The following is a 15943-nucleotide window of genomic DNA, read 5'->3' as shown; positions in this document are numbered from 1 at the left end:
CAGATTCAATGATCTATGTGATCCACCTTCCTTTACAATCTAGTACATAAACAGTGAAGGGATCTCCATCCACGAGCAGGGGAAGGCTGCCTGGCTGGGACAGATGAAACACGGTGTGGGTCGCCGCAGCCAAGGATCAAAACAGATTTCCTGGCTTCTGTTCTAAGTAGCATCAGAAAGTAATAAATCTTAATGTTCAAACTAGCTTTAAATATTGAATTTTAACCTTTTCTTTTTTCTTCTTCTTTCTTTTTTCCCCATGAAAGAGAAGCCGAGTCATTAGGCAATGAGTTTGCTGCAGGAGAGCCCAGCCCTGCTGCACGCCCAGGGACTGCCCTGACCACAGGTCTCTCTCTGGTTGCTGGTGTATATTGAAGTATTTGCACGCAAAGTAGAAGGAAGACTAAATCCATGTTGGTGTGGCAACAGATATAAGTGAGTTTTTTCCATATGGGAATGGGATTTTCAGCCCCAAGCCCCTGTTGGGAATTAGGCAGAGGCTGAAGCCCAGGTCCCACCTCCCACCAAGTGCCGAGCCCAGGGCTAGGACAGGGCTAGGGACAGTGGGCAATCCTCTCCAGTCCTGAAAGGTTTTGGTTTTTCTGTGATTTGTTCAAAATGTGCTGATGCTCTGGTGCTCCCTGCGTGCTGCTGGGTGCACTCCGTGACCTTTGCTGAGGAGTCCCCAAATTGTGGGATAACCTCAGCACAGAGGGCTGCCAGGTTCAGGGGCTTGGCAGCTGCCCAGGGGTGGAAAACACCGGTTCCCTTCAGTTTTAACTGTAGCCAAAGGGGATTTTTTTTTTTCCCCTTTTTTCTTTGTGTAGCAAGTTTGGATTTTCTTTGTGTAGCATAACAGGAAATGAAATCAATAAAACTAAATCAACAAATCAGTCTTCCTTAGGAAAGTCCTTGTCTAGGAAAGTTAAAGAGCTTGAAAGAAATAAACCCAGTCTAAAACCCAACTTCATTTTTCGTTACTGATTCTACCAAAACAAGCCACAGGCTAGGCAAGTCACATTTTTTTCTCCTTCAAACAAACACTTCTCTGTGCTTTCATAGACTCTCAATTTTGATGCAACAACCACTTTTCCTGCCCCAAAAGCAACGGCAGCCCCTAAAAAGAACTTTGTAGACTCTGTGTGGATGGCAAAGGATTTCTAACATGGCTGTGGCCAAGCCATGAAGTTGACTGAAATAGGAAGTTGCTTTTCATTTTTCCCAGTTGTCATGCTGGGCTCCATGTGCAGATCAGATCAAATGCTAAAACCTCACCCTGCTTCTATATATAGTTTTCAGTTCAGGTTTGTGTTCTCTGCATCCCTCCACTATTTTGTAACTGCTGTGCAAAATCACACATTCAAGACTTAGAGAAACCTCTTGTTTACTTATTAAGATTGTTTTTTAAATTTCATTATAACATATTTATTGAGATTTAAAGCAGTTGTTATGTCCTGCACATAAAAAAAAATTATGCAGGGAGCTGAAGCAAAAATGCATATTCTATTAACTAATGAAGAATTTCATGCCTGCACCTTTCAGGTGTCAGCACTTCTTGTTTGCTATTACTTAACTGTGGAGCAGCAGGAACACATTTCAGACCACCTTTAGCAAAACCTGGAAGTCTAAACTTGCCCAGCATGGTACCCCCAAAAATGTACAGTGAAAGATATTTGCTCTCCAGAGAAAATTACAGGGAGAAGGTCAGGAGAGAGCCGCAGCCTCTGCTGTGCTGCTATCTTGAACAGGACAGCACATTTGAATGCCTGGTTAGCAAACATCTCCATTACCAGCAAAATGCTAAAACAAAATAAAATTGAGATAAATTCTTGAATTACATCATAAAAATTAAGCTGCTTTCTAGGAACAGTAATTGTCTTACTGCAACTGAAATGAGGCACTTGAAATGCATGGCTGAAGAGAGTGAGTGGAAATATTTCTGTATCATACAGTAAGGGGGAATATTTCTGTATCAGTTAAAGTTCATGTGGGGTTATTCTTATTTCATGTTGTTTACTATCTGAAGATGAGGCAAGAAAACCTAAATGTTCAGGGACTCTTTTTTTTTTTTGTCTCCTGCATGCTAAAATTTGTGTTCTGTTGATCTCGCTCAGTGTTTAATCTTGTAAGGTGATATTTGATGAAGGAGGGAGGTGTGTATCTCGCTGTTGGTACTGGCTTAGAGCTGTCCCCGGTGATCTTCTGTACACACAGACTCAGTAAACATCAATAGCTCCAGAAAAGCCCTAAATCATTTCTTATCCATTTATCCTTCTGGTGCACGGTACCTGTGCTAATTCCTCAGCCTCAAAGTCTCTCCCACTGTCAGTAATATTGGAAAATCTATTGGTAAGATCTTTCTTCGGGGAAAAATCTCAAAAAATTTTATACCAGTACTGATAGGGTTTCCCTGGAGTACACCTGGAGTTACTTTCTTGCAGGGAAAGCCCCCGAGCAGCCCAGCCCCAGCCTGGGGGCTGCGAGACCCCCCGGGCACCCTTGGTCAGCGTGGGACAGAGCAACTGGCTGCTGGAAGCTCCTCCAGTGCACGGTCCTCCACATCGAGTGCAGCAAAACAGTCTGAAAATGAGAATATATGCTGACTTTGCCTCTTGAAGCAAGAAGGCATTGCCTGTGGGGTCGGAAAATGGAAAGCCGCAACATGAGCATCTGTAATTTGCTTGGCCCAAATGAGGCTGGAGGATGGTGTGGAGGTCTTCATTACTCATTCCTTCCAAAAGTTTCCTGACCTTTTTAGTAATTTGCATTTATTAATTGATATTTTTTCATGAGAAAAGCTAATAAGAAGTATAACTTTGATCCCCTGGGCAGGCTGCCTTCCCTCCTGCCCATTGCGTGCGCCTGCACGAGAGCGCAGGGATCGCTGCTGGATGTAGGAGATGAAGGAGGTTTTTCTCTGCGCGCTGGAAATGCTGCAGGGGGATGTTTTCTTTGCCATTTGCTCAGAGGTAGAGGTGTGGATGCACAATAGCCTGGAGCAGGTATTTTCCTAGCTGTAGTGTGCAACACAAGTCTCTCTCAAAATAGCTTGTGTTTGTTCGGCGTTCTTAACCTGTGACATTTTAGAAGAAAGAAAGTAAATTTTAGAAGAAGGTAAATCAGTATGCCCGGGCATCCATGGTTGTGCTGAGCTACCGTGTTGTGTTTGGAGGCCTAGCTGAAGTTTATAATCACCAGCTTGTGATCTTTGGATGAAATATGTCATTTAAGATGAAATTATTATTACTAGCATTGATGATTTTGACATACAGTGTCCTGTAATGGCAAGCAAAGCCACTGTGCTGTTATCCAGAACAACCACGTTTCATCTCTGTGTGGCAATAGCGATGTGTGCTTGCCATTGGGATGCTAAGTGCGAAACGTAATTTGAATTTTTAGGATTTATTGAAGTCAAAGAAAAAGGCAGTGGTTTAGGAATCACTGGAAAATGCCATTCTTAACAGGGAGGAGCGTGCCCGAGCAGCAGATTATACCTTCCAGACAGGCTTCATACGCGGTCAGCCCAGAGAGCTATAAACAGCTTTGACGTACGACAAGGTTTCCAGCACACATCTCGCGTTGCTGGTGAGCCCGGGCGAGAAGGTACGTGAGCAAAATACGACAGCCCTCTCCTCCGTCGACGTGGGAAGCACAAGGTCTACATCTGCCGGGCTGGCGGAGGTCTCTTGGCCGCTGCGCAGGTCGCTCGGCCACCTCCATCACTTCTCCACCTGAGCCTCCCTGCAGCCAGCATCCCGTACCTGTGCCACGGTCGCTGCCCCACGTGAACGGTGCGTCTTTGCTTTCCGTAAGTGTTTTTTCCTCTGCCCAAAATGAATATTTTGCTCGGCCTTTCTCAGCGGGGGGCACGGTAGAAAGAGCGTCCCTCTCGCTAACAGCAGTCGTAATGGATCCGAGCTCTTCTGGGAGCTGAGTTGGCATTTTGCGACATCTATTTTTAATGTTGGCCAAATATAAATAACTCCATTACAATTCCATTTGTGGTAAGAAATGAATGATTTGATTTAGAATAAATTGAGTCTAAGATGCCTGCTTGGCATTACACCACGGGGTTGTATAGAGGCAGACTTTCTCTTGCAGTGCTTGCATTGACAGAAGCTCTCATGCCTGTGGGCAAATTAAACTTTTGTGGAAGAGAAATTAGTATTAAACAGCACAGCCAGGGCAAGCTGAATTTGCACTTTTCATTGGTTTCTTTTTTGTTTTGCATACAGGAAGGAAAATTTTTCCAAAGAATCAATATGAGAAGTTTGATGTCAGTGGAAAAAACTTGAATATAGAGCACCCTAGGATACTTATTAATAAAAGTTTAGGTGATTCTCCTAATTTCTGTAGTATATATAAATAATTGCTAGATCTCAATAATTGCTGGAACTTGACTACCTGTGAAGGAAAACATTAAAATGTAAAGCTTTGACCATTGCTAAAGTAAAATAACTGAATAAAACCGCACTTGCAGGTAGAAGTTTGTGACTTCTGTTACTGGTCACTTTTGCTGATTTTTAGTTGCTGTGCTGTACCGGGAGCTTCCCGCACTCCAGGGAACTGCTCAACACTCATCAGAGGAAAGTGAAAACATGAAATCTCTAGAAACAACTGTCTTTATCTTTGCTCTGGGTTGTAAATGAAACTGTCTTTACTCAAATAACAGGAAAACATTTCGGCAGGTAATTGTAAAAAAGAGTATGTACAATGTGTACATACATACATTTGCATGTACGTGTACAGTGTACATATTGACAAAGAAGTTAATTTATCTGATGCAGTTACTTAAGGCAATATCCCTCAAAATCCGCCATGGTGCTCACAGGTCAGTTCCAGATCTTTAATAGCAGAACACACCTCCCCTGTACACAGAAGTGTTATGGTTTTGGTCATAGCACTTCACTCTGTGTGTAACAGGGCTGTGCCCTGAAACGTTTTTTATTTGTCTGTATGAAGCCCAAACTGACCAGAAACCCTCTGCCTTCTTTATGTCGTGAAGTGCTGCATGATTTCAGAGTCTTTGCGCTCGGTTATCCCTGTGGACAGGGACCCTGGGGAAGGTTTTGATGTCTCTGTGAGCATTTGGAGTCAAATGAAATTAAGGGCTGCTGGACACACAGTGGGTACATTTCTCATCATGCATACATCATATTACAAAGACATATTGCTAAGGCTGGAAAATCAAGTCCTTGAGGTTTGGGAAACGCATTCTTGACTTAACATCTTTCTGTGTTTGTAATGATTTACCTTTTAATTACATGGTGATGGATACACTGTCCGTGTTGCTCACTGCCTGACCCAGCACCCCCCTTATGCACACTACTTACACCCTCCTCTATAGCCAGAATTATGAATTTCTTCATGGGATCTCCTGTAGTGCCGTTCCTGCTCATACTGGAATGCTTCAGAAAGTTAATTAATTTTTTTCCCAACACTCCTGTGAGAGGGGTCATTATCCATGTTTTGTAAATAGAAAATTAAGGTACAGAAAGATTAAGGTCAAAAGCATCTATTAATTTTGCCAAATCTGACATGCCTCATAGATGTTTTTTCAGACAACCTGGCACTATTACTTCCATATTTAATCAGAGAAATTGTAAAATATAGTACTGGAAGGGATATCAAGTCATGCAGTAATTCCCCTTGCCCTGGGTAAGATAAATTCTAGGGTATCCAGGTAGGATAAATGCCTAACCCTTAATGATGGAGATTTTATTACTCTCCTAGTGGATCTATTCAAGTGTTTAACTATCCCTTGCACTTTGAAAGATTTTTGTAATGTCTGACTTCCACGTTCCTTGCTTCAATTTAAACCCATTACATTTTGCTTCTTCCCTGGTGAGCAGGAAAACCAGCTTATTTCCATTTTCTTTGCATCAGCCCTTTGCATATTTGAAGACTGTTATCATACCTCAATTTTTTTCCCCAGATGAAGCAGCCAGCTTCTTCATCTTTCCTTGTAGGCAATGCTTTTGCCAGTCCTGACTGGTTTTGGTGCTTTCTGTGGGTGCGATACGTCCTTCTGCAATGCACTGCACCCAACGGGCCGTGCTCCCGGGTTGCTTTTATCCCCACACGTGCTCTCCAGTGGACATTTGGGTTTTTGTCTTCACTTTGTCATCCACTGTGGTCTCCAGAGCCTTTCCTGGAGAATAACATTTTAAAGAGTAATTCCTCTGTAATGTAATCAGTTCTGTTGATGGAATTCATTATACCTCTGTAGGTGCGACACTGCGCTTGTCCTTGATGAATTGAACTCTACCTACACTATTTCCACTCAACAGGAAGCGACGATTGACTCCAGTTGCACCCCAGCACTTCTGCAAGTTGGATCTCAGTGTCTCAAATTGGATATCTGAAAATGTGAAACATTGGACTAATAAAAAGTTGGATTTGTGTGAGCTCCCCGCACGAGGGAGCTGCCGGAGGGGCAGGGAGAGGGGGCAAGCATCTGGTGGTGGAGTGCAAGATCATGTCATAACTTTCATGCTCAAAACAACCTCAGTTCTGGCATCGCCTCATTTTTAAGAGCTTTCCTTTTGTAACATGCATTTTTTTAATGTCACAATTTTAAATCTTATAATTACCTGGGATTTAGGAATAGCAAACTGGAAAAAAAAAAAAAATTCTGCTTCTGCATCCTTACACAGGCATCCCTTGCACATGGTGGAAGAAGCCATGCAGTTTATTCCCATTTTGAAAGGTTTTTTTTTAGGAAAGCTATGAAGCCAGCTGCAGAAGAGTAGCAGAAGAGGAAGGGCTCCTACTGTTTCCAAAGTTTCTTGGAAATTGGGTTATCAAACTCAGAATTATGTAATGAATAAAATTCATACACAGAAACAGGTAGAAAAACACTGCATGTATGGATAAAAATATTCTGTGGGCTTTTTTGTTTGTTTGTTTCAGAATCCATAGGAACCAATCAGGTATTTTTATTAGAATAATTGTTATTATTAAATGTCTAAGAAATATTTGGAATATTTCTTTCCAAGATCACTGAAATTTCCCTTTCTTTGGCTGGTGCCTTCTTTAATTTTTCTGTACAGTGATAAAGGTGTCCTGCCACATGTCAGCAACAGGAAGAACACCGAGTTTGCTCTCTTTGCCTGTTTCCCAGACATAACCTTTCCTTCCAATGGCCTCTCACCACCCCTCCATCCTACCCAGGATAACCCCTCTGAGGAACACAATACCATGCCAGCAGGCTTGTTCCAGGTAAATGTGGTTTGGAAAGACTAAAGGGAGCTGGGCGCTTCATCCTCCCTGGCCCTGGCGGGCGCAGGCGGGCGGCCTCGAATCCTGACACCGCGAGGAGCAGCTTGTGCCAAGTGATGTCTTCGTGCATCGGGAAGGCAGATCACAGAGGTGCAAGATTTTTTGTTTAGCAGAGTAAGTTCTGATATTAAAATTTAGAATATAATTTCATCTTTGTTTTGTCTTCATTTCAAACACCGCTCAGAAAATATTTTTTAAAAGCTCTTCTCATTGTATTTGGGGTTTTTGAATCTTAAAGCCAAGTTATTGCAGAATTGCACAATGACTGTATCGCTAATAAGTAGTTCATCTATCTTCAAAGGTTCCTTTAAAGTTCTCCAAAGTTAATGTAAGAAGTAAAATCTGCACTAAGGGAAATGTAGGCTCCATGCAAATATATTTTACATTCTAGCACCATCCTTGCTAATGATTATGACATTACTTTTCTTTCAGGGAGATAAATCCTAACTGATAAATAAAGTAGCTTCCTTTTTTCTTATCGTTTGTGGGTTAATTTTTAGTCACAGCCACCAGACTTGTGGTTGTTATACCATACGCTTTCGTCCTGTCAGACCTTTTTTACTTTCTTCTGAATTTTGCCCGTCACCAAGTGCATTCTTTTAGACAAGGGACGGGACGAATGGCTGGTGAGAAGCTGATACAGGACCTCACGGTGCTGTGTACCAGTGAGGCATAAGCCATGGGGTACTGATGAACAGCTTGGTGAAGGAAGACTAGATTTAAAACTGAAATATGATAGTGAAGGGGCTTCTGGATTCCTGAAAGTAAGGGCACCAGAAGAGAGTGTCGGGGGGCAAATGGCTGCCGGCTCCGGCTGCGTGGGGTGGGGGCTCGGCCGCCCGCGTCGTGGGGACCTTCCCTCTGAGGTCCTTCTGCAGGTGAACTGGAGATTGCGCCTCGCTCAACTTGTTCTTCAGAAGTCCAATTTATTTGAGACAATGAAATATACTATTGTTGTTGTAAGAAAGGAAAATAAAAGATTTTACATACTAAATTAAGCAGAGCCACGCACTTTATCTCAGCCTTTGTTTAGGGGAAGGGAAAAGCAGATTAAAAGTCAAACCTTTGCTGCCTCTTTTGGCTAATGTAAAGGCATAAATACTATTTCAATTATTTTTACATATATATGTATTTGTGTTGCCTGTGAAGCTGTGATAAGTACACATCCAAATTGACTGAAAGGTTTTTTCTCATGGTAGGTTGTTAATTATGAGATATATCTGAAAGAGTCAGGGGCAAAGAGAAACTGCTGGTGAGCACTAATCATTGGAAAAACAATAGCTTCGTGGCCCTGGTTTTCTATACCTTACCGCTAAGCACGTTGGCATTGTGTAACCTGAAGTACAAAAAATAAAACATCTATTCATAAGATACAGTGGTCTTTGCCTGGTGATCTAATATTTCATATTTCTAGGAACCTGCCCCCAGCCAATAAAAGCAGCAGTCCTTTACTGGCACACTTTTCTTGTTTCTTGCTAATGAGTGTTTTTTAACAATGACAGTTGTGCCAGTAGCTGTTTGGAGAAATGAATTTTCTTAAAGAAAGTAATGTTTTGTATGCGTCTGCATGTGACACTGTAGAGAAACAGGAGCTGTAGATCATTTACTTGGTCTAATTCAGAAACAGCAATCACAAATTGATGTCAATAGTAGCAATTAACATTAAGAAATATACTTTAATAATGTCTCTCCAGAAAACACATGTTCAGATCTGATTTACCATTTATATGCAGATTTTCTGATGTAAATGAATGAAGAGATGAAGAAACCTTCCACTCTTCTTTTATATCCTCCCAAACTCTTAAGTGATCTAAATGCAAATACATATACACATAGAATAACAAGTGCCCAATCTTTGCTTTATGACATTGCATCACAAGATAAGCATCAGGATGGTTTGTTTATGGGTTTTGGTTTTAGTATGTTAGCAGTTAGGAACAACAGTATAAACACGCAGGGGTTTTTGCAGCTTTATTACTAACCAGAGTAAATTAAAATACCTAGAGCATCTACCCCTGATCAGACAGGTCATTACAGAGCACCAGATGCTGCAAGCATTTATGGATAAGGATATTCACTGAGGCCCCTGTGAGTTCACAAAAGGCATTTCTGCCAGGTAGAGCTGATGCTGATGGAGGTGGGTTTTCAGAGCTGTGATGCTGAGGGTGTTTCAAAGGTGTTCTGCAAACCAGGGCGATGAGACTCACCTGTGGCAGTAGATACATTCTCTGAAAGAGAAAGGAACCAAATACTGGAGTTAGTGTTCACCATCATCACTCTGGGGAACAGCCAAGTAATCAGGCATTGAGTCTTTTTTTCTGCCTCAAATAGTTGCCTGAGAAGCCATTGAGCATGTCCAGTTTAAAACTGATATTTCTGTGTTTTTTTAAATTTCAGTTTAAATTTGATGAGTGCTTACACTGTTTAGATAAAATGATAAACATGATTTGTCTTCCTCAGTTCCCTTTTTGTGTTAAGATTGAAAAGGTGTAATACTGGGCTCTACTTCCCAGTCAGGTAACAGCAGTATTGAACACAACCATTCAAATGAAACGAATCATAACAAATTTCCTGCTCCTGAGCAGGTAAAAAGTTTGTGGAAGATCAAGAGTAAGTGGCAAAACTTTTGACCGTTTTCAGTCTAGCAATTTTCAGTACTGTATTTACATTTTTAATTCTTTCCGTGGTTATTAGTGACGTGTTGCTCATTGTACTAAGGTACTATTTGCCTAAAATAACACCAAAACAACAACGCCAAAGTTACATTGAGAATCCAAAGGCAAAGTTAAAATAATCGGGAGTCTGCTCTTTAATGCAAAGGCATCTATCATAATGTCCAAGATAGAAAAACAATGAGAGATCAATCTGGATACTGAGCACACCTTTGGGAATGCAGAGGTCAACAGGGACTTCCTTATAAACAGACTGGTTTAAATGGGTAGGACAAATTTCTCTAGTTGTCAATAAAGCAAAACAATTGCAGAATGAAAAGTGGCCAAAAGTTGCTGCAGGTTTTCTGTGAAATCCGGTTAGACATTGGGAAAAAAAATGTGAATGTTGCACAATTAAACCAAGAATACAGTTAAATGGAAAACGTTGATTAAAAATATTCTGATGATTTTTGTTCAAATCTAGTTACGCTAACTTTAAAAAATATTTTCATCATAAAGGCACCAGTCATGGCAAACATGGTATTTTACCGCTTCAGCTTCTGCCTGCCTCGGCGTGGGTAGGCTGGTTTAAGAAGCCTATTGCAAATCTGGTACTACACCCTCTGTTTCCTGACGATTGTCTTTGATCCTGTGATCACAAAGAACAGGGCTGACAGCATGAGCAAGTATTACAAGATGGTAACAACTCCATTTTAATACATTTTTAATGCTATAAAAAAGGTGGTGTGGAGCTAGTGAAAGATTTTACAACGGAGTTCTAGTGCCTGTCATTATGGCAATAGAAAGTTATAACCTTTCTTCTATAGGTTAAGAATATTTTGCCATTACTTACAACTGAATTTTCATTGCATTGATAGTATTTTCAAAGAACGTGACATCAGAAGATAAGATTTTTACCTCCATGGCAAAGATTAAATTTTGTGTGCGAGTATATGTTTAAATGATATGAGTGTTAGGTCTGGTTACAGAAACAGCTGAACCATTTTTGCTGAAGTTTTCCAAAGCAGATGCTGCTCGAGGATGTTTAAACGCCAGTGAGGTAGGAATTCAGATGTGAAGATATCAGTATTTTTTAATTTATGAAATGTCTGAATAGAAACTCTGTAATCTTCACCACTCAGCACAGGGATCAGGCATGAGCCCCATGGGAAGGGCAGCTGCAAGGCTGTGGGAGGCTGTCAGAATGGCGCTGGATGCAAACGCTAGTTTGGGGTTACTGTCTACACCTGGGGCAATGAACCCCTTGGGAATAAACAGGCTGAGACGGATACTCAGTACTGTCATGCTTTTTGCAGATATTCAAATGCTGGAAAAACAATTAGAAAAAAAAAAAAAATATACAATTGCAATATTTATAGCTCTCTTCCTGTACTGAACCTGCTGTTTCTAGGATCAGAATGGAGAATTCACCCAAGTAGAAAACAGAGGAACATGAAGCAGACAGCACTGCTTTTACAATGTAGCAGAAAAATGGTACTTTAAAATACTTGTTTATTCATTGCATATATAGAGCTACCTATTTTTTCCATAAATTTATCTTGTTCACATTTCATTATTCTCAGAAACATAAATACAAGGAAGCAAAGGAAGATTAAAAGTCAAAGGCATCTAAAACTGCTGCTTAACCACATCTTGCAGCACAGTGAATTATACAACAACCTTTTAAAGGTTCATTAGCAGTTCCTATGCGTGGCAGAGCGGTCGGGCTTTATTTGCCAGCTCAACTCAGCCATAGCGGTTGCACATGCTTTATTTTCTCTGGTTACAATTTATCAAAAGCATTTTGAATAAAAACTGCACAAGTCAATGATGCAGTCAACCATCCTGGAACTAAACTTGCTGCCAGAAATAGCGAAGTAGAAAGTTCAACAGGCTTTATACCGAGGCTTTATACTGTGGTCCCTCAGCCTGCTTGTGTTAGAGGCACATTTTCATAGGCGTTCAGGTCCGGGGGGACACGGATCCTTTCCAGCACCGGGACCCCCAGCACCCAGCGATATAGAGGGGTGGGAAAGTTCACACAAAGGCAGGTCGCTCTGGCAGCCCGCAGCACGTCTTCCTTTGGGTGGTGAACCAGGTTTGGGGGCATGGGTCCCGCCTTCAGCCCTTGCAAGTGAACAACAAAACTCCCATGGATGTAATGGAGCGGATCCGATGCCTTTTTAGAAACCAGCGACGTGATAAGGAGTGTTACTGCCACAGCAACTTAGGAAGAAACAAATTCTGAGCATTTTGGTTTCACTCAGAGGAAAGCTATTAGCTGCTCAGTAACAGGTGGAAATGAAATTTAAATCCCTGTAAAAGACAATTGCATAGTTAAAAATACATTTAGTCGTGCTATTGGCACTTTGCAGATTTTCTTTCATTATCCTTTTTAAGGGAACGGGTGAAATGTATGTATGTTGTCTGAGTCTGCCTCCTACCATCTCCAACCAAAGACAGTTTGCAGCAGTTGAATGACATTTATTTGCTGCAGAAATATTATTTGTCTCTCATGCTCTTGAAGAAATAAATTTTCCATATGTTTGATCCATTAAAAAGTGTACTGAACATTAAAAGCAAAAATAATAGACATCCTTCCATGGGCATGATGAATACAGTCTGGTGAGATTAACTTCAGGAGCTAAATGCCTTGAATTGAATTAGGGTAATGGAAGTTTGTGTCTCAACATGAGATGGCTGTACTTCTTATTTATCACAGATCCCTATGAAGAAATTGTCCCTGAATTCTTTAAAAGCTTTTACATCTTCTCCATTCAAGACACTGAATAAAAATTAGCTATCCGCCAATATTTTTTTTTCCAATGTGAATCCCCTTTTGCTTGCCATTTACATTTTTAGATGTGATCCAGTCATTTTCTTTCTTTTGTGATTTTTGTGCTTTAGATGAAATAACTTTTGTTGGGAAAATATTGCCTGCCTAATTCTTTACCAAGCAACTAAGTATTGATTTTTTTCTCACAGATTATTCTGCGGAAAAAAATGTTACTTTGCAGCAAATGTATGCAAAAAGGAAAAAGCCATCTGTAAACATTAAAAAGAGAGCAAATAAATAACTGTTTTAAGCAAAGAATGCTGATAGATCTCTCTGAGCCGAAGAGCTGATGGCAATAAGGATAATGCCAATAACTGACAAATGTCTCAGTTTCTGAAAGTATCTGCAGGCTTTGGTTTCGGCTCTGTGTTTTGTAGACCATATAGTATAAATTGGAATTGTAAGAAGTATTCAAAGGCAGAAAAAAGTGCAAAAGACATTGTCAGCTACATTGGCTTCATCTTTTCCTCTCCTTTGGCCACCCTAGGATAACACTTCTAGCTGTTACCCCCTCGCCCTCTACACTCCTGCCGCAACACAAAAATTGGCCGTGGTCGGACTGGAGCCCGGGGCTGGGATATCGCCAGGAACCCTCTCGAGGACAGCAAAGCAACATGCAGCCCTCGGCTCGATGGCCCGAGAAGGGTCCTGGGACGGGGGACGGTGCTGGGGGGGCTCTGCCCAGCCCCTGCGGGCGCTCCCCCAGCAGCACTGCCCTGTCTTGGGGTGCGGCATGGGCAAGGGGCTGGAAAAGGTTGGAAAAGCAAACTAGCTCCATGCACAAAACGCCTTGCAACCAAAAAACCGGCTTACCCTCTCTCCTCTCCTGGTGCTCAATCACTAAAACATCCGTCACTGTTCCTGCAAGAGGAAACCTTCCAGGTTCCGCCACAGTAAATAAAGACTGATGAGGACCATTTCATTAATAAGCTCCAATTGATTTATTACTCCACTCTGATCGAGGTATTCACCTCTCCTCTTAGTTGAGAGGTATACTTTTTTTTTCTTTACAGAGATTGAAATGCTGCCAGTTTTTTTACCAGTAGTGGATGTGAGGTGTATTTCATTAATTTCAGGAATATTCTGGTGTTATGCATAGCAGTTGCACACTGATTTTTTAAACAAATGTGCAATCATAGTAATATGGTTGTTATTCTCACTAAAGACGAAAACAGGTTCTTGGAAAAATAACACAGGCATATTTTGAATTGAAGTGGAGGGTTTGCCCTGTGGAGACTGGTTCCTGCATGAGAAGCACTGTAAGATCACTACAAATTTCCTGCAAAATGCTCCTACAGAGACTGCTACTCCCTAGAGGTGAGGTTTCATCTCACAGAGCGCTGAAGTCAGAGGAAATAATCCATTTAATGTCAGTGAGTTTTGAATCAGGCAGAGGAATCCTTATTAGTTCAACCAGAAAAATCAAATTGTTTTTAAGACTTGTAAATTGTCCTGCTCGCTGCCCATCCTGGTAAGAGGCAGATGCAGTTCTGTGCAGTCACTTGAATTTTAATGAAGTGGGGCAGAGGGATAGAGGAGACTCAAGATCTGCCCAGGGCCACCCCGCGCTCTGTTTGACCTCGTGTTCAAACACAATCACTGAGCAATAGCTGTGATCCTCTTCCTGAGCATCCTGGGAATCCTGCACAGGTTTTCCCAGAACAAATTGTGTCTGGGAGCACAGCCTGCAAAATTGTGTGTTTGCCCTCCACGAGGGGACGTGTCTCATCTGCTGAAGGTGAAAATAAGAGTTTGCACAGAAGCAGCTGGTTGGAACTCAGACCTTAGGCTCATCTTTTGTGTTTAAACAAGGCAGTGAAGCCAAACTGTCACAAAAACTGAGCAAATGCAGATTCTTTACTGCAAAACAGCATTGCTTAAACTGGTCCTGCCAAGCAAGTTTCTATCAACCACCAAACCGTGCCTGTAGGGATCTATGGTGTCCTGCCACTCAGCACATTCCCTGTCCCATTACAAACTGCAACAAATTTTGAAGGCATTGTTTTAGACCACCACTTTCATATAGTTTTAACTTCTTTCTCTTCAACCTTTGAAGCCTGGAGTTTTTGTTGTTCCTCCAGGTGTAGGTCTGTCCTGAACCCAAGCAGCTCCTTGGGCTTTCCAGGTTGAGAGCTGCCAACATCTGCAGCCAGCCTCCCTCAGGAGAAAGCCTTCTCCCATTCCTCACCCTAACGCCCTATTTACAGCTGAGCAACCATATCAACTGTAAGGGTTTACAGAGATTGGGTTAATTAGCTTTGTAGCACCATCAACACTGAGTGAGTGCTTCTGCGGGTGGGAGGGAGAGGACTGCGCAGGGACAAGTGTCTGCCCCTAGGAAGGTGCCTGGGGTCCTTGCACTGATTCACCTTCTCTCTGCCTATTAAACCCTTTTCTGCAAATCACAGTTCATGGTCCGATGAGTTTTGCTTTGGTCACGTGAAGAACAAAATACTGGCAGCCTGTAGGAATTTTCTCATGTTTTATATGCAACGTTGCATTTAAATACGCCTCATCTAGTCACAAACACGAAAGCTGGCAATGAGTGCAAATAGCTTGTGAATATGTAATTAGAAGAAATGATCATCAGCATTTACTAGTTATTCTCATGAAAAATGTCACCGATGTACATCATCCGGATGATTGCTGCTGCAGCTGGTTATGAAAGGTACATTTCTCATGGCCTTCGCAGTTCGCCTAGCTCAGGTAGGAGGTGCAAGAGAAGAAGTGGAGGCAATTAGAAGATTTGATGGGTCATCCCTGGAAGCGGCAGCCCCCCCCCCGCCCAAGCACTTTTGGGCAACCGGGGATGATACCTCCCGGGTCGGTGTGCTGTGCTGCCAGCAGGAATGCTGTTATTGCTCAGCAGTTAATTGAGGGAGACACGACTCGTTATTCTGGGACACCAGTGGAGGCATGTCATCATTTTGGCGCTTAGCTCGTCTCCTCGCTGTAAGGGGCTGGGCTGCCAGGGTGAGTGAAGAGGACCTTGGGCTTTAACCCCCACGCACACCCACACCAGCCTGAGCTCTCTGAAAGTGTCGCTGGGCTCCTGGGCAACTTCTCTTGGAGGCAGGAGTGAGACGGGACAGCCCCAGGGAGGAGGTCACGTTGTTTCTAGAGCAAAGCCATATCCTAAAAATCAACGGGAATGTTCCTCTTTTGAGATAAATAA

Source organism: Buteo buteo, chromosome 4 (genome assembly GCF_964188355.1).
Source record: "Buteo buteo chromosome 4, bButBut1.hap1.1, whole genome shotgun sequence".
Lineage (NCBI taxonomy): Eukaryota > Metazoa > Chordata > Aves > Accipitriformes > Accipitridae > Buteo > Buteo buteo.
Note: the sequence above shows the minus strand (reverse complement) of the source record.